We start from the raw sequence: 23,553 nt of genomic DNA, 5'->3' as shown, positions 1-23,553 counted from the left end.
CTCAAGGTTCACTAACCAACCTAAGGATGAGATAAAGTTGGGTCAGATAATTGCCCATGGACCAATCAAAAGGTCACCTGTGTCCAAACAGCAGTTGTTCGCTCTTAAGGGAAGGTTGGAAATTGCATCAGACATATCAACTGTAAATACAAGTATTTAGAAGATAGAAATATAGAAGAAAAAAATGGAAAAACCTTTGTAATTCTACCACCCAGAGATAACTGCCATAAATACTTAGTTCATTCAATATCAGTATATGCATGTACATACTTAATATTTTTTTCTCAATTTTGGATACAGTGATATCATCTTCTAGCTTACCATTTAGTCATATAAATATAAATATATTTATTTTTATATATTTCATGACACACATAAATTCTGTTATTTAATGGCTGCATAAAATGACTGTCAAATGAATACACCATAGTTTCCTTACTCAATCCCCTTTCATTGGATTTTAATGTATTTCTTGTTTATTTTTTTAAGTGTTTATTTATTTTTGAGAAGAAATACAGAGTGTGAGTAGGCAAGGAGCAGAGAGAGAGGGAGACACAGAATCTGAAGCAGGTTCCAGGTTTTGAATTGTCAACACAGAGCCTGACACAGGGCTCGAACTCACAAACCGCGAGATCATGACCCGAGCCAAAGTTGGATGCTTAACTGACTGAGCCACTCAGGTGCTCCTATTTTTCTTTCCAAAACAAAGCTACAGTGAACAATTCTGTAGCTCAGACTTTGTGTGCCTGTATAGTTTCCTTAGAATACATTTCTAAATCAGAATGACTGTGTCAAAGAGAATGAACTTTTTAAATTCAAGTTTTTGCAAATACTGCCATTTTTGCAGAGGTGTTTATGACACTTTAAGATCTTACATGCTGTGAATGAAGTATCTCTTTCATCCTATCCTGAGGATGCCAGGTATTATGTATTTCTCTGTACTTTTTTTATTTTTAGTGTTATAGCTGACCATATTTCATTTATTATACACCTGAAATTTAAAAGAGAAGATTGCTGCTATCAGTTTGGTCAGTCCCTTAGGGATAAATATGTCCCTACAAATTGGTCTTTTTTTCCACATTTCACTGAGAAAACAGACAGCTGAGATTCACAGGGTTCTAATTTTCTATGGAAGAAATCTATGCTAGTTCTGATGCGTCAGTGTTTGTGTAGGCCTGGGCATTGGCTATTTCTGGCCTATTCAAAGATCAGGAGTTTATTAAATGAATGGATCTTCTTTTCCATGGACAATTGTTCTACATAATAACATGCATTTAAATTATATTTTACTCTACAAGTACATAGAGGGTAGTTTCATCTGGGTGGTTGGTTGGTTGGTTGGTTGGTTGGCTGGCTGGCTGACTGGCTGGTTGGTGAGAGAAGAAAATCCATAATTTTTCTAGAACAATTTTTTAATGAACTTGTTAGCGTGCCAACAACCGACTATTGTATGAAGTCAGTACTCTCAGTCTTTCGGAGACCTGAAAGGGCTCTTGGTTAACAGATAAGGCTGAGGGCGTCCTCTCTTCTCCTTGCAATTTTTGTTGTTGTAATTCATTATTTTCCTTGGATCAGATCTCTCAAGAAAGATGTGTCTGTTTAAGTAATTGCTTACTTCTGCATACTCCTCCAGGTTCAAGGGCAGAGCAACTCACTTGCACACTACCACTCTGCTTCCATATAAGCTCTGTTCCCATTGGTCTGTTTCTTCACCACAAGGAGTTTTCCACACCAGAACCAGCCTCCGATTCCTCTCTATCTGATCTCATTTGCTTCTTGTTAAACCCAGAGCTCTTTTGTAAATACTTTTATAAGTACTTTTGATCCCTTCATGTTTTTCAAGGATTTCTCAATTTCTTCCAAACACTCAGCTGATGGACTTCTGGGAGCAGCCAGTTGCAAGTGCCACTTGGAGACACTTGAGGCTGATGATATTGACTGAACACCCAGGGGAATGGCCTTTGAAGGGCCCTCTTGTTAGCAGGGTGGCTGGGAGCCGCACTGGTCCTGTTCTCCATTTTTCTGGTGAGTCAGGAAAGATAGGACTTTCAGACCTATGCTCCTTGCTGCCGGTAAATGACAGTGTTCTCTCAGAAACAATGGACTTTAATAAAAATATAGGCAACTTCAATGTGTCTATCGTCCTCTCAGTCCACGCTCTCCCACGAGTGTTTCTGTTTTTCACTAGAGCCATTCTTGACTTCCCTACAATTTTCTGGGTGAACATCCCAAGGTCAGAGGATCTTTCTCCATCTGCAGAAACATTGTTGAGCTATCTGTGGCCATGAGTGAAGATTCAGACTCATGCTAACATTCCTGGGGAGGCAGAAAGGTCCCTCTGAAGTAGGAAAATGCACTAGGGGAGAGAGCTAAGCTTCAAGGCTTCTGGACCTAGCTCTGCCTTCAGCTTGCCTTGTATCTCTGAAGATGTCATTAAGCTTTTGAGTTTCAGATTCGTCATTTGTAAATCAAAGGGTTAAAAAAAATCTTTTATTATCTTCCCAAGAGTAAATTGTGATTCTAACTAGGAGGGGATAGTATACTTAATTAAACACAAATAAATAAAAACTTTAATGTGGCAATATACTTTTGGATTTGGAAAAGAACACTGGGAAACTTTGGAGTACTCTTTTATAGTATAAACAATGCAAAATAAGGCTTAGTAACAGGTTCAGGGGTGAAGCATGCGTTTTAAAGAATCGAGCAATACACGCTGGCGATGCTACACTGCAGTGGAATGGCTGTAAGCAGAGATCTGGCGTCTCAGGGAGTCCTTGGTTTTGCCTCCTGCTCCATGATCTGGGATAAATTCACGTTGCTCTTTTCTTTTCAGCTCAGACCCTTCATCTAAAAACAAACAAACAAAAACCAGATCAAAATAAAACCCCAGGATAAGAGCAGTATTATTACTGTTCCTTTTTACTATTCCTATTCCTTCATAGGTGGGAATATTAAAGACAAAGCATATGACGTGCTTTGCTCAGTAGCTGACAAAAAGCAAACCCTTACTGGCTACCATGAATATGAATAGTGCCTGCCAATCTAAAAGTTAGTATGTTAACTACTCGAACGCTTGCCATTTAATACAATCAGTTTCTTGTTTGCTTTTGTAGGGATACATGTCAATGCCTTTCGTTTTGCAAGTTTGTTTTCAATATATTCAACCTAAATATTCAAAAGAGTTCAGTAAATACAATATATACAAAGCTTCAAATGCTTTGTAAATGGAACATATCTGTTCCATTCATCAAATACTTGACTTAAATATTTCCAACTGATTTTGAAAAAAGTTCAATCCCAGTTTATAGAAATCTTTATATATATATATATATATATATATATATATATGTGTATGTATCTATATATATGCTATATATATCTATCTATATATGTATATAGCAGGACACTTGGGTCACATTTCAAAGTAGTTCTTCAAAGCCTCATTTTTTTAAAGTTAATTTAAAATAGCAAAGAAAGAAAACACATATTGCCATGCTGAAGTACTTCCTTGAAATTTAAAATCAGCTTTGTCAAAAAAATTATGGAATTTAGTTACTCGAATATTTAAAAACATAGTTGTACAATTTGACCACTATAATTTCTTTATTTGTAACAGATTTTATTTTTTTAAGTTTATTTATTTATTTTGAGAGAGAGAGAGAGAGAGAGAGAGCAGGAGAGGGGCAGAGAGAGAGGAAGAGAGAGAATCCCAAGCAGGCTCCAAGCACAATGCAGGGCTTGAACTCATAAACTGTGAAATCATGACCTGAGCCAAAACCAAGAGTTGGACGCTTAACTGACCTAGCAACCCAGGCATCCCTGACCACTATAGTTTCTATATCATTTGGTAGAGTATCACAACTTATTTGGATGTGATTATGAGGTATGTGTACATCATATCCAATTCTTTGCTTCATGAGCTTAATTTATTAAGAACACTGTGGTTTACCAAAATTTGTGCTGTGTAATCATTGTTAAAACATAATTTTATCTTCAATGTCAAACATTTTAGCTTACTCTATGACATTCACAATAATGTCAAATGTTACACTGTCAAAAGACTGAATTTCTACAAGGTTGGTTTTGATTACACAGAACTGAGAGAAAAAGAATCACAATTGGGATGAGCTAATTTTTTATTTGTAGAATCTGATGACACTGGCATGATACTCCGCATTTTACTATGAATTTCTTCTGTTGTTCCCGAAGCCACACACTAACAGCTGTTGCTTTAGTATAAATTCAGGCACAAAAAATCTTGGAATAAAACATGAGTAGGAGCACCTGGGTGGCTCAGTGAGTTAAGTGTCCCACTCTTGATTTCAGCTCAGGTCATGATCTGAGGGTTGTGAGATCAAGCCCTGCATTGGGCTCCTCACTGGACATGGAACCTGATTAAGATTCTCTCTCCCTCTCATTTTGCCCCTCCTCTGATCGTGCTCTCTCTCAGAAAAAAAAAAAAAAGAGTGAAAGTGACACAGTGACATAGAATAGCCATCGGATCTACGTGAAAAGTCGTATCTCATGGAATGATATGAAGAGGACTTTCTGTGGTTGTAAAGAGAGCACAGTCTTTATAAACTATATATGACCTTTGGAAGTAACTGCTGATCCTTTTCCAGCAGACTTGTGCCTTCTGGTTTCCAGGCAGTAAGTTATGCCCCTGAGGTGTCATGGTGGAGAGTAAGTGTTAAGACACATTTTGTGCAAGTCCATCATTAACTTTCTGAAGCCATCAAAATTCACTTCTTATTTCTCAACTAGACACAGGCTTCCTTTTTTAAAAACATATTGCTGCTAAAAGTTTTATTGCAAAATAAAAGAGCATTGTCAAACAATAAAATAAATAGTTGTAGATTTCACCCTGTACAATAGGTGATAACACAACAATTACTAAACTGTTCAAACCACTCTCTTCCTGCTTCACAGACAGGGTTGTTCTGCGTTTATTCCCTTCACTTATTCCACATGTCCCCAAACTACAAATTACCATGTTTCTCATGCACAGTCCCCCTGCTGACTGTGACCTCGTGATTTCGTGTATTTTGCAGCCACCGGTCACAGTACAACTGAGTTCTACATCCAGAACTATCTGAGACTGGAAGGAGACAGCTGCACCTAAGAGCCCATCCATGTCTGAGCAGGCTTCATTTTATCATTTCTGAAAGGGAGGAGTTAAGGATCAGGAGAAGAAATCAGTTATCACTGGTCATCTTTCAAATTTAGCCATATATGAGAATAAGAACCTGTGCATGGTGAGTACATCTTACCCACTACTAGCCGAGACCATGATAGGACTGGAAGAACAAAGAGGAGGCCCACCCAACTATTCACAAATTATTCTAAGGTAACTATTCTAGTAAAATCTCATTATGCAATGAATAGTCTGGGACACATACTAAACCAGATTGGAAACCAGAGACACACTTATAAACTAGTATTGCCCTGGGCTGATGATTACACCATAGAGTCATTTTAAAACTATCTGGACCTATACTTCCTGGTTCAGTAAGAAAGCGTTAAAACTTACTGGTAAAGGTCATTGGATGATGGTTTTTTTTTTAATTTTTAAAATTTATTTTTAAGAGACAAAGAGAAACAGTGCGAGCAGGGGAGGGTGAGAGAGAGAGAGAGATACAAAATCTGAAGCAGGCTCCAGGTTCTGAGCTAGCTGTCAGCACAGAGCCTGAACAGGGCTTCAAACCCATGGAACCATGAGATCATGACCTGAGCTGAAGCCAGACGCTCAACAAACTGAGCCTTAAGCTCAGGCACCCTTTCTTGGCATTTATTTAAAAACCATCATCTAGAGGCGCCTGGGTGGCTCAGTCGGTTAAGCTTCCAGCTTTGGATTCTGTGTCTCCCTCTCTGACCCTTCCTTACTCATGTCGTCTCTCTCTCTCAAAAATAAATTTAAAAAATTTTTTAAAAATCTTAAATAAATCCCAATAAGGGTTTCTTAAAATGGCACTGGCAGAGGAGCAATCCTTATCTAAGGATGGTGTCATGAAGAGGACTCTAGTTGGATAAGATGAGCTCCAAGTCCCCTTCTAAGGGCTTCATAATGTTTGATCAATATGCTGTTCTAAGCACATATTAAAGGGAAGCGTCTTAGCCCCAATGATGTTGGAAATATAGTTTTAGCAGATGTCAAAAGAGAGAAAAAGATCTCCTTCATGGGTTTATATGTCCTTCCAAAGACCTTAGACGGGTTCATAAATATTGGGAGAATCTGATCATCTTTAGAATAGTCACAGAAATAGACTCTTCATTGAGAGGGAACTTAAGAAGTCACCAATCCAGGGTTAACTGTTAGTTGCAGTGTTTGGCCCCTAATTGATGCACAAGAATCTTTTGGAGCAAAACTTAATAGTTTTTTGACCATCATCTATACAATTGGGGTTATAGTATCTGCTTAACTCCACAACGCAGAGTACTAACCACTATATGATCATGGCCAGTATCTGCTTAATTCCAAACAGACTAACAATGTCCAACAGCTACTGCTGGAGAGAAGAGTAGGCCAGTTGTTTATCTTCTTGTGAGATAATAGAGAAGCTGTGTAACTAATTCAAAGATGATGAATGTGAAATAAAAGCCATTTTGTGAATTACAATTAGAGTTTTCTGAGATTGTAGTTTGTATTCAACCTGTGGTACATTACTTTCATTAACCTCCATTTTCTTAAAAGATAAGCATCATAAAGTGGTTCTCCCAATGAATGACTACGTCCTTGCTCCTTGGCAGAGAAACTTTTATATAAATCTCATAGAACAACTGGTAAATGGCAGTTCTTTTTAACATGAATACTGCCCAATCCCTATTGTCTCCTACAGTTCTTTTTGTCCACCTCGAACGTCCTAGACAATCAGTAGTAGAATTTCTTTTCCAACAGAAATTATTTATGAAACTGCAGCTGGTGAGATATAAGACATTACTGGTACAAATAAACTAAGCCATTGCTCACAGGGTAAAACAGGCTTTCAATTTCAATCATAGTAAATCTGCATTTACTAGCTTTGTGACTTTAGACAAGTTGTGTAAATTCATTTGGACCCGTTTTATAACATGGGTATAAGAATATATTTTTTTGTTTATTTATTTTTTGGGAGACAGAGAGACAGAGTTGGGGGGAGAGGCAGAGAAAGAGAGAGACATAGAATCTGAAGCCAGCTCCAGGCTCTGAGCCATCAGCACAGAGTCCAACGTGGGGCTAGAACCCATGAAGTGCAGGATCTTGACCTGGTCTAGAGTCAGACTCTCAACCCACTGAGCCACTCAGGCGCCCCTGGAATAAGAATATTTTTGCAGGGCCATTGAAGATTAAGGGAGATAAGGCAATATAAAGTGCTTAGCAGGTCTGGAGATACTCCATGGAGTTGTTTCCCTCCAAATACAAATTGTTGGAGATGTTGGAGAAATTTTCACTCTGAAGTAGAATTCCATTTCATCTATGTGTTTACAGCATGCTCTATGCACCAGATACTGCTACACACACTGTGAGGAAGAGAGTGGAATTTAAAAAAAAATGAATAGAAAGGGGCAGCTGGGTGGCTTAGTCAGTTGATTGTCCGACTTTGGCTCAGGTCATGATCTTGCAGTTTGTGAGTTCAAACCTCACATGGGGCTTGCCACTGTCAGTGCAGATTCCACTTCAGATCCTCTGTCCTCTTGTCTCTCTGACACTATTCGTCTTGTGCTCTCTCAAAAATAAATAAAACATGTTTAAAAAAATGAATAGAAAGTGAATGCTTGCCCTCCAGAAAAGAAATAGTAAGGTTCTTAGATGAGTCCACAACGTTCTCAGTATGAGGTGATGGAGTTGAGTCTGTGTACGATGGGTAGGGGTAAAATGTCAGCGATGCCATTTCTGAAGCAAAAAATGATGGTAAAAAAACGCGTTAATCTCCAGGTAAAACGAAGTTACAGGTTGGTAGTTATAATCACTTGCTAGAATTCCAGAAAGTAGCCCCTGAACAATTTGCAGACACCCACTAGAGCCTCAGTTGAGGACTTAGCAGGTACTAAAGGGGGAGCATAGTTTCTGTCCATCACTGAGCAGGAACAGAACAGTCCGGTGAACCAAACATAGGATTAGTTTCACATGCCTGAGTTCTCTTGGCAGTCACATTGCTTGGGACATTTGGGAAGGTGCTTCATGTCCACGTTTCACCATCTGTGAGATGGACTTGTAATTTTACCCAACACATAGGGGATTGCTACACTGCTTTAAGTTAAGGTTTTGAAGAAAGTCTGCTGCTTTTAGAAGCAAGAGACTATAAAATAACAAAATAATTTGCTTTTATTTTTTCACATACAGTTGATTCTTATTATTCATGGATTCTGCATTTACAAATTTGGGTACTCACTAAAATTGCTTTGTAACTTCCAAATATGTATTTGCGGTGCTTCTTATAGTCGTTTCCAGACATGTGCAGAGCAGCAAAACGTTTGACTTGCCTTCGGCACATAGTCCCAGCTGAGGTCAGACAAGGTGGCTCTCTGCCTTCCTGTTTCAACCCTTATACCAGAAATAAGTGTCCTTTCCATGATCTATTCAATGCCACGTTTTTAGACCTTTGTACATTTTTGTTGTTGGTTTCATCCATTCAAAATGGCCCCTGTATGTAGTGCTGAGATGCTATGTACTGTTCCTAATCATGAGAAGGCTGTGAGGCACCTTGTGAAGATACGCATGTTAGAAAAGTTTTGTTCAGGCACCAGTTACAGTGCTGTTGGCTGCGAGCTCAATGTTAATAAATCAACAATATATAGGTGTCTTTAAATAGAAACACACATAAAACAAGGTTACATATTGATCAGTTGATGAAAACAATGATCAGAGGCTCAATGGAACCTAACCCTCTATTTCCCGCGGGTCAGTGGACCGCCATTTGTTAATTCAATGTTCCCAGCTTGTTGGAGGACATACCTACTGCACATAATGAGAGTCAGATGTTCTTATTACTGGTTATCCTGATTTTTTTTTTCTTAGAAAAAATCACCTTTAGGGAGGAGAAGAGATTAGCGATCATTTAATCCCACTCCTTCATTTTACATTAGAAAAAATGACAGTGTAGAGATGTAACTTGACCTTGGTCCCTTAGTAAGGGTCAGACAGACATGGACTACAGCCAGACCTCAGCCTTCCATTCCCTCCTTCTACCAACAGACCATTCTAGATTTCCTGTGTAAGCCTGGGACAAATGACTGCTGTGGGGGGGGCGGGGGGAGGCAGTGCAGTAGGGTGAGATGAAAGAATGGTTTCACACATGGCTTGTGTTGAAGGTCCATGTCAAGTCCTCTGGTCATGTTTAGATGGTGGGCTGTATATCTCACGTTTCTGAACTTGACAAAGCACGTGCTCTTCCACCATGTTCATAGGGAGCGGCTTGCTCTACCATATAAGACCTCTGTAATCCATATCAGGACTCACATTTTAAAGAAAATTTTTCTGTTAAAATCTTCACTATTATCCTAGGCATGTTTTATTTATGAAATTAAGTCACTTGACCTTGGGAGCTGCTAATAACTCTTCATTCTTTGGTAGACGTTCCTTCATGTTTCTAAGGACCAAGCCGAAGCCATTTACTTTAAGCAAGAGAGATTTGGTTAACATTTAAGCCAAACTAGATGACTAAGAGAAAGATAAGCCCAGGAAGTTAACTCCCTAGGGAACCCAGAGAAACACTGAGGTGACTCTGTCATGAATGATGTCATTGAATTCAGTGACTACTCAAGGACCTATGAAGTGCAAAGCAGGTTGCTTTGGGCTCCAGTATTCATCTCTTGAGGGATATATTGTAGTAATCCCATTGTGGTAATCCCATTACAGTTCCGAATTCACCCTCATTGCCACTCAGTTTGGGCATGATGACATAGTAACAATAAATAAGTATGATCTCTCCAAAATCATAGTCTATTTTGTCTCTAATCTTTCTCTTGGCACCTTCCTTTTTTTTCTTATATATTGAACCAACCAAATCATTTCTAAGTATGAAAAGTCAGTGTCTAAGGATAAGAGTCTGGGGCAAGCTCAACCTGATCTGTTTCTTGGCCTGTGGACACTTCTATTTCTAGCCCCATGGTTATCATTATGTGATATCGTTCTAAGTGGAAGGCAACAAGTAATGCAACTTGGGCCCAATGAGAAAGTTTGGGGAAATTTTAAAACCAAAGGCTGCATTACTTTAGCATCACATTTTCTCCTAATCAAGAATAATTTATCAAACAGGATCAATTATTAAATGCCATTGGCATCATTTCATCAATAGATTTCAATCTTTTGAGAAACAAACAAGAGACAGAGACTGTACATTGAGTCCTTGACATAAGCCACATATTGCTCTGGACTTTTCTAGATGTTAGCTCATTTAACTCTCATAGGTAACAGTCCAGGTGGGTGTTTTGTCTCTTCATCCTAGAGGCAAAAAAAACAAATAGATTAGGTTATTTTTCTAAGGTCACTAAGTAATGGAACAAGCATTTATATCCAAGGATATCTTGATCCAAATACCAATCTCTTTCCATGTCTCACATGGCCTCCCCCTTGCTCATCTGTTTTCCATGTAGTGCATAGAGATTCCAGGCATTGTTTCTTATGGGATCCACAGACCATGTGTGTCAGAATCACCTAGGATACTTATTAATGACACAAATTCCTGGATTCCATCCTTGAACTATAGATCTTAATTTCCACGGGGGAAGTCTCAGAATCTGCTTGGTTGACAAACTTCCCAAGTACTTTGCATGCACTCTGAAGTTTGAGAGACAATGGTCTACGTGGTCATACACATCAAAAGAAATGGTCTAATATAGAGTATCACAAACTCTACATCAAAGATGCTGATGTTTATAGGACGTGCTGTTAGTGCTCTCTCCATATCCCTTGGGCCTTACCTATGTTCTTCAAGACAGCCAGTTTCTTGTGTCTGCATGACTTTCCCATGGGGCTTCCCCTCAAGCCTCAGATGGGACTCTGTGCACATAGTAGCTAAGAAGTACCATGAGATTAACTACCCCCACTCTACCATTTCTCTGCCACAGCTCTTAACCAGTGACTCATTGAAACAGGTGTCTGAATCCTCTAACTCTCTGACTCCTTGGGTAAATGCTTCAAAAATTTGTGTTGTGGGGGTGCGTGGGTGGCTCAGTTGGTTGAGTGTCCAGCTTCAGCTCAGGTCATGATCTCACAGTTCATGGGTTCAAGCCCCCTGTCAGGCTCTGTGCTGACAGATAGCTCAGAGCCTGGAGCCTGTCCCAGACTCTGTGTCTCTCTCTTTCTCTGGCCCTCCCTTGCTCATGCTCTCTCTAAAAAATAAATTTTAAAAACATTAAAAATTTTTTTTAATTTGTGTTGTGTGCTGCTATCCAGAGATCCCCACAAGATTAAGTTCCAGTTATCCATGGTAGTGTCTGGCTTAATATGCCCACCCATTGTGTGCATTCTCTTCTTTGCCTTATTCCCTCATTTTTCTATCAGTATTTCCTGCTTGCCCTTATATACTCATTGCATTTGAATCTTTGTCTCTGGATCTGCTTCCGGGCGAAGTGTAAAACCAGACAACGTTAACTAAAAACGCAATCATAGCATTCACCTCTATGTGTTTGGCTATCATGTTTCTCTCCCCACCATTTCACTAAGAGAGCTGTCAACCTCAGAACTAACTTCAACTCTCTATGCAGGTACATATTTAGAAAGTACATGCCAAAATGTGTGGAACTTGCCTCTAACCTCTTCTTAGCCTATCAAATCCAGACATCCTTCATAGTGAAGTAAAGAATATAAGATTACGAACTCAGTTGGCTATGGGTTCAAAGTCTGTCTCTTCCGTTTGATGACCTTTGCAATTTTTAAGCATCTTTAGGCTTCCATGCTTTCCTCTACACAAGTAAGGATGAAATCTATCTCAGTTGGTGAGAGGATTAAAAATGGGAGAATAAATGCAAGGAGCCCGAGACCTATAATAGGTTATCAATAAATGTGTGTTTGTTAGCTTCCTTCCTTCCTCAGGTCTCTTTATTTCCTGAAGGTGCAGTGATCACTCTAGTCCCTGGTGATTTATTGCTCCTTTACTGAACTTGGTGGTTCTTCCTGATCCTGACCTTTATGTTTGTCTCCATGAAAAGTTAACAATACCTACCAAGAGCTAATGTCTAGTGTCAGCTGTACATCGAGATTATCATTTCCTTCATTCCTTGATAGTATCTTAAATTCGTTTATATATTTCTGGTGTTGTGCTTTACATGCAGAAGGTGCTTGGTAAATATTTTTGTTGGTTTGCTAACACATCAGCAACAATTAGCAACCTCTGAATTAGTGATCCATATTTCATCTTTACAGGCTATATCAAGACTGTAGAGCTGGCACCAGTCCACATCTGCACTAAACTTTATCTCGCTCTGGCAGCCAGGAATGAGGATAAGCAGGAGGGCTGAGGTACTCAGAAAGTTCAGGATGGAAGAGTGTAAGATTTGATAGGAACTGCTTTTCAGAACTTCTTGACTGAAGTATAGGTCATAGAAGGACGGAGTCCTGGTTGAAAGCTACCCCCAAATGGATATGTCTTTTTGGAGGAGGCAAGAAGTTTTGAGAACATGGTGGTCTCTCTGCAAACACTATCAGTTGACTCCTCCCTACTCATCTCTACCATGCAATCTGGCCTATTGAATAATTGTTTACTTATTTTCCTGCTTGCATCTGTCATGCCCAGTCCCTGCATTATAGCCTGATACATATTATGATATCCCAAAAGGCATTCTTAAATGTTTTGTAAAAAACATATGTGGCACCTTATTCTTTTTCAGCTAGATTTCTTTCCACTTTCCCTGATAAATTATCTTTGCGAAATAATTGCCATGACTGCTATTTAAATTTCAAATGCTATTGCTTCCTTTTACAAAGTCAGGTCCATTTGCAACTTTCCAACTTTGTTTTGTATCTGTAATTTATGGAGACAGGACTAAACCGCAGCCTTCTTTTAATAGAGTGGGGCAATCAAGCATTTGAATTATCACCAACAATAATCATTACCAATGTTAAAGAAGGATCTCTTTGATGCTATCTCCCTTGTGCCTCCACTTCAAACTCAAGAGACTTTTAAAATAGTACCTCTTTTTCCCATCATTCCCTTCTCTGGCCTAGAAATACTTTTGTTCTTAGAAGGGCTCCTAATGCCTATCATTCAAGTTAACCGTGGACAAAAGACCACAATTAGAGATTGCTTGTTCTAGGAGGAAAAAAGCGAATGATCCATATTTACTCAGCCACATGCATTACACTTTAGCACTTGCACTAAGAGGTAGAAGCATCCTTCAGTTGTCGGGACAACATATATTCCTGGCCTCCACCCAGGTTGTGATGCTCCTGTCACAAAGCCACTGTGTGTGGATTCTGAAGTAGGCAGAATGAGGCAACGTGCATGAGTGGATGCCTCGAGGGATCCCCTAAACTGATCGTGAACCATTCAGAGGTAAAGCAGGATATCATCTTGCTTAAAGAGTCAGGGAGTTTTGATGACAGTGCAAGGGCCCATGCACAGACCTGGCCCCCAGCAAAGCCATGGAGTTTGAACCTGAATAGTTGAGCTCTGAAAGAGATGAGCCTGGTTTCAATAGCACACTCTGGTCTTACAGCCCTGCAAGTGCAGTAACTTGAGGTTCAGGAAAATGAACTACAATCTGGGGAGCATATGAAGAAAGATCAGGAGTGATTTATAATTCTCTTCTTGGCAATGATATAAGTGTTGGGTGAAGTGCAATATGCAGAGAGAATCTATCTTGTCCTGTTGTGCTCTGTAATTGTGTCCTTTCCTTGCAGCGTTTAGATACCAAAGTGTCACTTATAATGATGGCCTCTATGTTCACTTACGCAAAGCTTCAGACCTTCCTTGGTCCCTTAGTTGTCAAGGCCAAAGTGTTTTGCCTAAATGAAACTTGCATTACTTTTGCACCATATAATTGTGAAGGCTTTTTTTACTCCCATCTAGCTGGAGTTAAGATATTATTCAGTCACACTGTCTTGGAAGCATTCTCCAATAAGCTGATGAATGATTCATTCTTAACAAATAATACTCTACAGAAAATGAGGTACGCAGTCCCTAAATGTTAACCCCCACCTCTATCGTCACTAGAAGAAAGACTTCTAAAGACCAGCTTTAAAAGGAGCAAAGGATTTTAAAAGTCAAAACTAAACTATCAACTCTGTTCAAAAATATTAAATCTGTTAAAGGGTTACTATTCAAAATGTATAAAGAACTTATAAAGTCAACACTCAAAGTACAAATAATCTAATTAAAAATGGGCAGAAGACATGAATAGACATTTTTCTAAAGACATACAGATGGCTATCAGACACATGAAAAGATGTTCAACATCATTGATCATTATGGAAATGCAAATCAAAACTACAATGAGATATCACCTCACTCCTGTCAGAATGGCTAAAATCAACAACACAAGAAACAACAGGTGTTGGTGAGGATGTGGAGACAGGAAAAAACTCTTGCACTGTTGACAGGAATGCAAACTGGTGCAGCAACTCTGGAAAACAGTATGGAGGTTCCTCAAAAAGTCAAAAATAGAACTGCCCTAAAATCTAGCAATTACACGACTAGGTGTTTATCCAAATAATACAAAAAATATTAATTTGAAGGAATACACATACCCCAATGTTTATAGCAGCATTGTCTATAATAGCCAAATTATGGAAACAGCCCAAGTGTCCACTGATTGATGAATGGATAAAAAAGATGTGGCATATATATATATATATATATATATATATATATATATATACACAATGGAATATTACTCAGCCTTAAGAAAGAATGAAATCTTGCCATTTGCAATGATGTGGATGGAGCTAGAGAGTATTATGCTAAGTGAAATGTCAGTCAGAGAAAGACAAATACCATACGATTTCACATGTATGTGGAATATAAGAACAAAATAAATGAGCAAAGGGGAAAAAAGAGAGAGGCAAGCCACTCTTTAACTATAGAGAACAAACCGATGGTTATCAGAGTGGGGATGAGTGAGTGAATTAAGGCATGTACGTGTGGTAATGAGCACTGGATGATGTATGGAAATGTTGAATCACTATATGCTACACCTGAAAATAATATGACACTGTATGTTAACTGTACTGGAATTTAAATTAAAACTTTAAAAAAAAGAATCAGAAAAAAATAAATAAGTAAATTTCCTGCTCTTGGGGAAAGTAGAATTAATGCCCATTTCTCCCATCTCATACGCTTTCTGGTGCATTAGAGGAAAATTTATGTTTCTTTTGTAATTTACTGCATTTTCTCAAGTAGTTTGGTACATTGATTAGATCCAAGAGGAAGGAGAAGGGACATGATTCTCCTAAGAAAACTTCTGTTTCTTCATCTAAATGTTTGTTTACAATTTGTAGAGGCCAGGTTGTATGAATGTTTTCTATGTCTTAGACACCAATTCTTGGTGCTCTGAACTAATTCCTTTCCAAAAGTGTTTGCACTTCCTCAGGGGGCTGCTGCTTGCCAGGCTTTCAAAGAGTCACACCCCAACATCACAGAATGGGTTCCAGTCCCAACCTCCGTGATCAGTTGATCATCATTTTGAAGACTACAGCATGGTTACAACCACTTTGTACAAGAACCTTGTGAGAAAAATGTTCTGGATGAATTATATTCGAATATAAAAGGATTACAGTACGAAGGAGGATTAGAGAGACTGTCCGTCATCAATTTCAGATGGTTCATTTGGTATGTTAAGTAAAATAAGCTTGGGAAAATGTCTGGCAGAGAGTACATTCTCAACAAATGTTGGTTTCCTTACCTTTTCTCTGAGCTTTGGAGTTTGATTTTGATCCAAAAAAAATGCCATGGACACATGATGTTCAACATTGTTATTTAAACCAAATTTCATATGAGAACAATAGTATATAAATGGGAAGAAATGTTAAAATAGCTTCTTTTTGTCTGATTATAAAAGTAATACTGTGTTCAGTGTGTAACATTTGGAAAATTAGGAAAGTGTAAAAGGGCACATAAATGTCAGCAAAAACACTACAATGGCAGGTTGTTGTATAGGCTTTTTGTTGTTTGTCTTGTCTTTTCTTTTCTTTCTACAAAACTGAGATCACAAGATTCTTTACTTTGGTTCCTGAGCTTAAGAATACATCATAAATATTTTCAGGTCACTAAACATTCTTATTAATAATTGCATAGTCTACTCTCTTGTGACATTATTACTCACATGACAAGTCTCTGATTTTTAAACATGTAGGTTATTCCCAGTTTTTCCTCAATGATAAATAAATAATCTGGTAAAAACTATTATTCATGAATCATTGCTGATAAATTCCCAGAAGTTTTGAAGTTAAAGAGTGTGCATACTTTCAAGAGCCTTAATACATGTAAGTAAAGCTATATGTACTCATGCAGATATGTGTTTATGATTAAGAGTGTATATGGGGACACCTGGGTAGCTCAGTTGGTTGAATGACAACTCTTGATATTGGCTCAGGTTGTGATTTCATGGTCGTGAGATTGACGGTGCTGCAGGCTCCATGGGTGTGGAGCTTGCTAGGGATTCTCTGTCTCTGCCCCTTCCCCGGGCTCTCTCTCTCTCGCTATCTCTCAAAATAAATAAACACTTTTTTAAAAAAGAGCGTATATGTGTTTGTTTATGATTCCCCAAATTGTACCAATTCATATTCCTATCTCCAATGTAGGCGAATGCTCATTTTCTGAGAGAGGAACATCTCAAAACCAAATAAACAATAACCAGAGAGAGTTCAACATGGAGAATTTTTTTAAAGTGGGTAAACAAATCAATTTTCTTGTCCTGCCACATATTTGAATGGCTGGGGCAGAATGCTGAAGGAAGGGAACTAAAAAGACTTCTTCTGCGCATATCAGATTTGGGGTGAATTCTTGAGAGGAAGAAAGAAGCAATGTGTTGAAGGGCTTCGGCCTTTAGAAAGCGGGTAAAACGTAATGGCACAAGAGAGGATGTGTGATTCTATGCATGTCATCACGTAGCTCCCTCCCTTCCTTTTACCCACAGAAAATGTCAGGATTTGGACTGCTTACAACTCTGGGTATAGGAGAATGATATTCCCCACATGGCCGGAGGGAAATGGCTCAGACAGGCTCATTCCTGAGGCCAGCTGAGGGGTGTGGCCTTGGGGGATCTCTGTAAATTTGAATCAAGGTGGCCATGGTGGCCCTGGGAAGGCTAATTTGGAATTGCCGTCCGGTGTAGTGTGTATACGTAGCTTAGAGTAGGAAAGTTGGCTTCTGCGTACAAAGGCCATCTTTCCAAGTGGGTTTGTCACATTGCCTTTCTTCAAATCCTGTTTCTTCAGGTTCCTGAAAGGACACAGGGTTGTTGTCTTTTCAAGTATTTTTTAAAAATTTAAACAAAGAGTAAAAATCTTAAATCTTTAAAAATTGAAACCCAGAGATAGGGTATCATTGTTTCTTTTATAGTGTGTTTACTTCCAAGCATTTTTTTCTTTTTATGCCCTTGTGTTTTACACACAATGAAAGACAATCGTATACACAGTTTTATGTCTTAGTTTTTCACTTACTTACAATATTGCATGACATGATGATATCTTCATGCCGTAAAACATTCTTTAGAAACTTGTTACTTAACAGATGTCTAACATTTCATTATACCAGTATGTGCTAAATTACTTAAAATTCTCCCATGGCTCGATGCTTAATTTGCTTCTGTTATTTTACTAATATGAGCAACACAAATGAGTATCTTTGAACAGAAATCTTTGCTGCATTTCCCTCATGTATGTTTTTCTAGAAACATATATTCATTATTTCTGAGAAAAGGAAACTTGATGACTAAAACTGGAGACCCAAAGCTTATTTTTCTTTTATTTAATTTACTTTCTGTCCATGTGTTCATAGGGCCATCATTTCTTTAAGAGCTCTCTTTTTGTTTGTTTTAAAATAACGAGCATAGTGGGGAGGGGGCCTGGGTAGCTCAGTCAGTTGAGTATCAGGCTCTTAATGTCAGCTCAGGTCATGATCCCAGGGTCATGGGATTGAGCCCCCTGTCGGGTTCCACAATGAGCGCGGATTCTCTCTCTCCCTCTGCCTCTCTCCCCTGCTTGCTCTCTTTCTCTCTCTAAAATAAAGTTAAAAGAAAAAATTTTAAGAATGGGCACGGTGTCAATGACCTCTCAGTTTCTGGAAGATTCTTCCAGCTCAGCTCTCTCATCCTGATTGGTCATTAAGTCAACCCCCCACCCTCATTTGCCATACATAAAACTTCCCATGGACTGGGCTCCTTTCAAGGCACACATCTGTCTGATCTTCATGCTTCCCCAACTACTCCTGATGCATCCTGCTCAGACACTGGGGCTGTTTCCTGGACCACAGGCTCTTCTCTCTCAGATTTCAGATTTGGACCCAGCTTGGTGCACCTGCTTGTAATGCAAAACCAGAGGCGTGGTTCCCCAGAGCCTTTATGCCTGCCCTGCTTTCTAATCCTACCCAGCAGGAGACTCACACCTGCAACACATTTACATCCAAGTCAAAAAGTAAAACACCTTGAACCATGTCCAGAGAGTCAGTGATAGGAAAAACCATGGAATAGGTTGAAATATATGAATTATTACTCTTGCAAATGAAACCAAAGGGAAGTCGGGCTACCGGGTCCTCGAAGCCAATGTGAAACGTGTGTGCGATACCGAGCAGAGTTTGAAGTTTTGTGTAGAGAGGCGGGCACTTCTTTTTCAGTCGTGTGTTTTTATCAAAGCAGTTTTATCTTCTCGGGGACCCTTCTACCGAACAGAAAACAGAAATACTCCCGCTCTTTCACTATCACAATGTCATCTGTACAAAGGGAAAAACTCATACTCAGTGTTTGGTATTCCCCAGAGGAAAAGCAGTTAACAGATGGCCGTTATTCCTAGAACTAGCACCCAGATAAATCTGGTGTTACATTTGGCATTATTGCCTAAATACATGACAATGATTTACTATTGGCATAGAAAGGTCTTGATGACATGAGGCATGTCTAGAAGTACTATCTCCTTTAAGATACATCCAGCTAATGTACATCAAACACTCCCTGCTGCTCAGCCAACTGGCTTCACTTCTGCATTCTTCGGTTCTTCTTTGGCTTTAGCACTGCTGCCAGGACGACACAACATCTCTTTATAATTGAAGTCACGAGCGTCACTAATTCATTCCAATAAAGGTAGAAATTTTTGTCTCCAAGCTGAAGCTTGTACAATTATAATAACTAGTATTTATTAAGGTCTTTCAGTGTATGGTGAACATTATAAGCACATTACAGACACTAATAACATATAATCCTCACGATCACCCCTTTGAAAGAAGCATGGTTCCGTTTCTAGCGTTACAGACGAAGACATTGATGCCCAAAGGGATAAGAAATATGCTAGAGTGGAGACCACACAAATCCGATGGAACTGTAGACTTTGAGCTTTTTAGCAAATTGCAACTATTACCTCCTAGAAGAGGTAATATATAGTGTGTAGTATACTACTCGATGCACCTAAAATTTCAAAATTTAGTAACTTTTAATGAAAAACGGATTCAATTCTAGGTTGTTATAATCTTCCTTTTCTGTGGGGGAAATTAAACTGGCTTAGGCTTTGTTGGGCTTACAGCTTTTGTTTTGGCTTGTAAAAGGTTGCACATTTGGTATGGAAATTACCCAGGGAGCATGACTCTTAACCCAGACATGCTGATTACACTGGAGTCAGGGTTTGGAACTGCAAACTCTCTTTTTATGTTTCAGAACTGGTCCTTCTTTCTGTGGCTTTTTTTTTCTTCATTCACTAGAGATGTGTTCGTTTACATTCCTCAGACCTGAAGACCAACTCTGCCAGGTGAATTTAATTTATTACTCTGCTGACCACATCACGATTATATCTTTCCTCCCCTTTGCTTTTAAAGGGGTAAAATTTCTACTGAAATGTTGGTGTGCCAAGTCTTTACAGAAAAAACAATCTTTTGTTTACCAGTGCCTTCAGAAATGCTCTTCTTTTTTTAATGTTTTGTATTTATTTTTGAGAAAGAGAGAGATTGAGTATGGGTGGGGAGGAGCAGAAAAAGAGAGAGGGAGACACAGAATCATGAAGCAGGCTCCAGGTTCTGAGCTGTCAGCACAGAGCCTGACACAGGGTTTAAACCCATGCACCGTGAGTTCATGACCTGAGTCGAAGATGGATGCTTAATCGACTGAGTCACCCAGACACCCCCAGAAATGCACTTAAACAAAGAAGCTAGTTGGTATGAAAATAAATCTGAAATATCTCTCTATATGAATCAGGTGACTCTTTTCTTTGCTAAAACATTGAGGCCTCAAAAGATTTACATCCCAAGTAAAAGCTATTAAAGTATTTTTTGAAGTTTGTAGCTATTTGTATTTCTTATAGATTCCAGGAACCTAGCTCATCTCAGTAGAGCTTCGGGAGGATGCTGATGGGCAGGCACCAGAGTGTGTGTAAGTGTGTTGCTGAGGAGTCACTCAGGAAATGCTCAGAGCCCACTGAACTCCCCTGCCTAAATCGATGGCTAGCCCCATCTACCAAGAAATGGACTGACGCAGCATTTGGGGCAAGGATAAGCCCAATGAGCAACTGAGGTACAAAATCTTATGCCAGAGAGCACATCATTATTAGTTCTATTTGTATTTTTTCCCATTCCATTACAAATAAAAAATGCATACTTTGATAAACTGGTTTGATCATCCACCCATTTGTTTACTACACTCATAGATGTTGAGGCCCCTACTGGAGTGGTCCTCAAACATGACTGGCTAAGGACCTCACCCGAGCAGCTTGTTAAAACACAAATCCTGGGCCACTGCCCGACATCAGGATCCATTCGGTTTGGGGAGGGGGCTCAGGGATCTTCCTTTTAACAAGACTTCAGGGCATTCTAGTGCACGTGGCTCTTTGGATGCACTTTAAGAAGCAATTTTGTAAGATACGAGGCATAGGATGAGGCCACAAATGGGACAAAGATGAAAAAGGCCTGTTTGATTCCTCAGGAAACTTCAAACTAGAGGGAAACATAGATTTTGATATTAATGATAAATGATAATAATAATAGCTATTATGTGCCAGGCATTTTTTAAAGACTGTATTTGTATATTGGTTTGGTGAATTCTCATGGACCTTATAACTCTCATTTTATAGTTGAGAAGATCAAAGTTCATCAAGATTAACTAACATGTCCAAGGGCAGGAGCCAAGGCCTGGCTTATTCCATAAACCATCCCTTCCTTCCTGTAGTGGACAATCTCACTCCTTCTATATAAGGCAGCTTGTAAGTGCTGTGAGAATGACACATTCGAGCTGCTTTAATGGGTACGATGGAGAGAGAACGTGCTTAGTAAGTGCTTACTGAATGCCACTGTCCATATATTTTTTATTTTTTTAAGTATTTATTTTTAAAGTATGTATGTATGTATGTGTATGTATTTAGAGACCATGCACGAGCAGGGGAAGAGTTCGGAAAGAGACTCCCAAGCAGGATTTGTGCTGTCAGCACAGAGCCCCACACAAGGCTCCATCTTACAAATCATAAGATCATGACCTGAGCTAAAATCAAGCGTTGGACCCTTTTAACCGACTGAGCTACCCAGGCACCCCTAAATTTAGTCTTCCTTACACAGTGGGATATAAAGTATCATTCTACTTGACCTTCAATTTCTTTATATATAAAGACAGCACAATAAAATGCCTTGTCTCACAGGGGTCTTAAACGGATTACATAAAACAGGTAATATAAAGTATGAAATACGGTACCCAGCAGCAAGCACTCAGTAAATGTTAGCTACTATTATTTTCACTCTCACCATTTATAGATGAGGAATCTGAGGCTCAAGGAAGTGAGAGAACTTGGTCAACGTGACCCATGAGTGAGGTCTGATATTCAAGCCTGTGTCTGTCTGGACCCCCCTTACCTGCTCTGCTACCACACAGCCTTGGTAGGAAGAGAGCTCCTTTTCAGGAGATGATGTGGGAAGGCTTCAGGGACAAGATGGCGCTAGAGTATGACCTTACAGGAAGGGTAGAGCTTTAAGGGCAGACTTGACAGGAGGACACTCCAACTTTTGCCTGAGTTATTTAACCTCACTGAAATTATACCTATAATTTAACAAAACCCCAATCTCTCAAGACATCTGCCTTCAGAACTTCTGCCAAAACAAATTTCAGGCAGGTTAAAGAAAAATGTCCCTGAATTCCTTCAAGACATTCCTGTGAAATGTTCAGAGAAAGCTTGTATATTTAGAGTAGAACTGAAGACTGAAGCACAAGATTGCTGTGGCAGATGGGACACGGTGTCCCACAGAGGCAGGCACAGACACCCTCATGAGCTCTGAGTGTTAACATGAGCCCACACAGGCCCCAGCCCAGTGGACCTGTTCCATGGAGCAGAGCAAGGGAATGTCTGCTGCCACAAGATCTTATGAAGGAAATTCCTAGGCTGAAAATATAGCTTCTGTGCCCTTGGAGTTACAGCCACAGAGTTTAAATGTCTTGTCAAAGACTGTCCTTTCAGTGCTGACCCATCATGGAAGAAAGTCAGGGCCCAGAAGCCTAAGCGGAGATACCATTAAAACAAGGGGCCAGGGTCACCTGATTGGCTCAGTTGGTTAAGCTTCCAACTCTTGATTTTGGCTCAGATCATGATCTCGTGGTTCATGGGTTCAAGCCCCTTATCAGGCTCTGTGCTGGTGGTGCAGAGTCTGCTTGGGATTCTCTCTTGCTTTCTTTATGCTCCTCCCCCAGTCATGCTCGCTCTCTCTCTCTCTATCTCAAAATAAATAAATAACCTACAAAAAATCAAGGGGACAAATGAGTGGGAAGGGTTTCTCCAAAGCCCGAGAGCTAGAGGTGGGGGCAGGGCTGGAGCCTGTTGCCGTAGCTCCCTGGTCAGTGTTCCTTCCCCACCACAACTCTGTCAGCCCCGAGGCTTCTTTACAGAGGGGATGCTGGCACAGAGTGCCTCAACTGTCCTGCACCCAAGGGAACCCTGGAAGGAAAGGGGCTTTGGAAAGTTCCCTTTTCTGTCTCCTTGGAAATCCCGTTACATTCCATTGCTCCATGGAAAAGTTCCTTTTTTTTTAAATCCATCTGAGAACTCCTTCATTTAATCAGTCCATTCATTTATATACTCTTTTAACAAATGTTTCTGAAGCTCCTATCATGTGCCAGGCACTGCTCTGGTTGCTATGAAGACAGACATGAAGAAAGAAGCTGACATTTTAGGGGGTGGGGAGGGACAGTCTATAACCAGGTAAATGTGTTGAAAATATTGGAAACAAGTGTTAAGGAGATAATAAAGAGAAGAGAGTCAGGAAGTTGATGGAAGGGTAATTGCGATTTGTGACTCTGAGTAGGGTAGATGGTGAAGGCCTCACTGGCATCTGGGGAGAGGACACTCGGTGACCTGAGCACACAGCCTGCCAGGCAAAGACAGTAGTGGAGCAAGGCCTGAGGTGGAATATGCCTGGGCCATTGGGGGAACAAAGGGAAAGAGTGACTGAGAGAGAGATTGTG

At 39.6% G+C, this 23,553-nt stretch overlaps 1 long non-coding RNA gene across 1 annotated transcript; it reads right to left on the bottom strand.

Moving 5' to 3' along the window:
- Window positions 1-10,240: 10,240 nt before the first annotated feature.
- LOC115287248 lies at window positions 10,241-10,560 on the bottom strand. Its single transcript, XR_003906368.1, has 2 exons — window positions 10,517-10,560; window positions 10,241-10,420 (listed from the first exon to the last, which is right to left on the bottom strand). It is a non-coding gene; the product is annotated as an uncharacterized LOC115287248 (long non-coding RNA).
- Window positions 10,561-23,553: the final 12,993 nt, after the last annotated feature.

The sequence above is a fragment of the Suricata suricatta genome, chromosome 3 (genome assembly GCF_006229205.1).
Source record: "Suricata suricatta isolate VVHF042 chromosome 3, meerkat_22Aug2017_6uvM2_HiC, whole genome shotgun sequence".
Taxonomy (NCBI): Eukaryota; Metazoa; Chordata; class Mammalia; order Carnivora; family Herpestidae; genus Suricata; species Suricata suricatta.
Note: the sequence above shows the minus strand (reverse complement) of the source record. Positions and strands in the feature narration are given on the sequence as shown.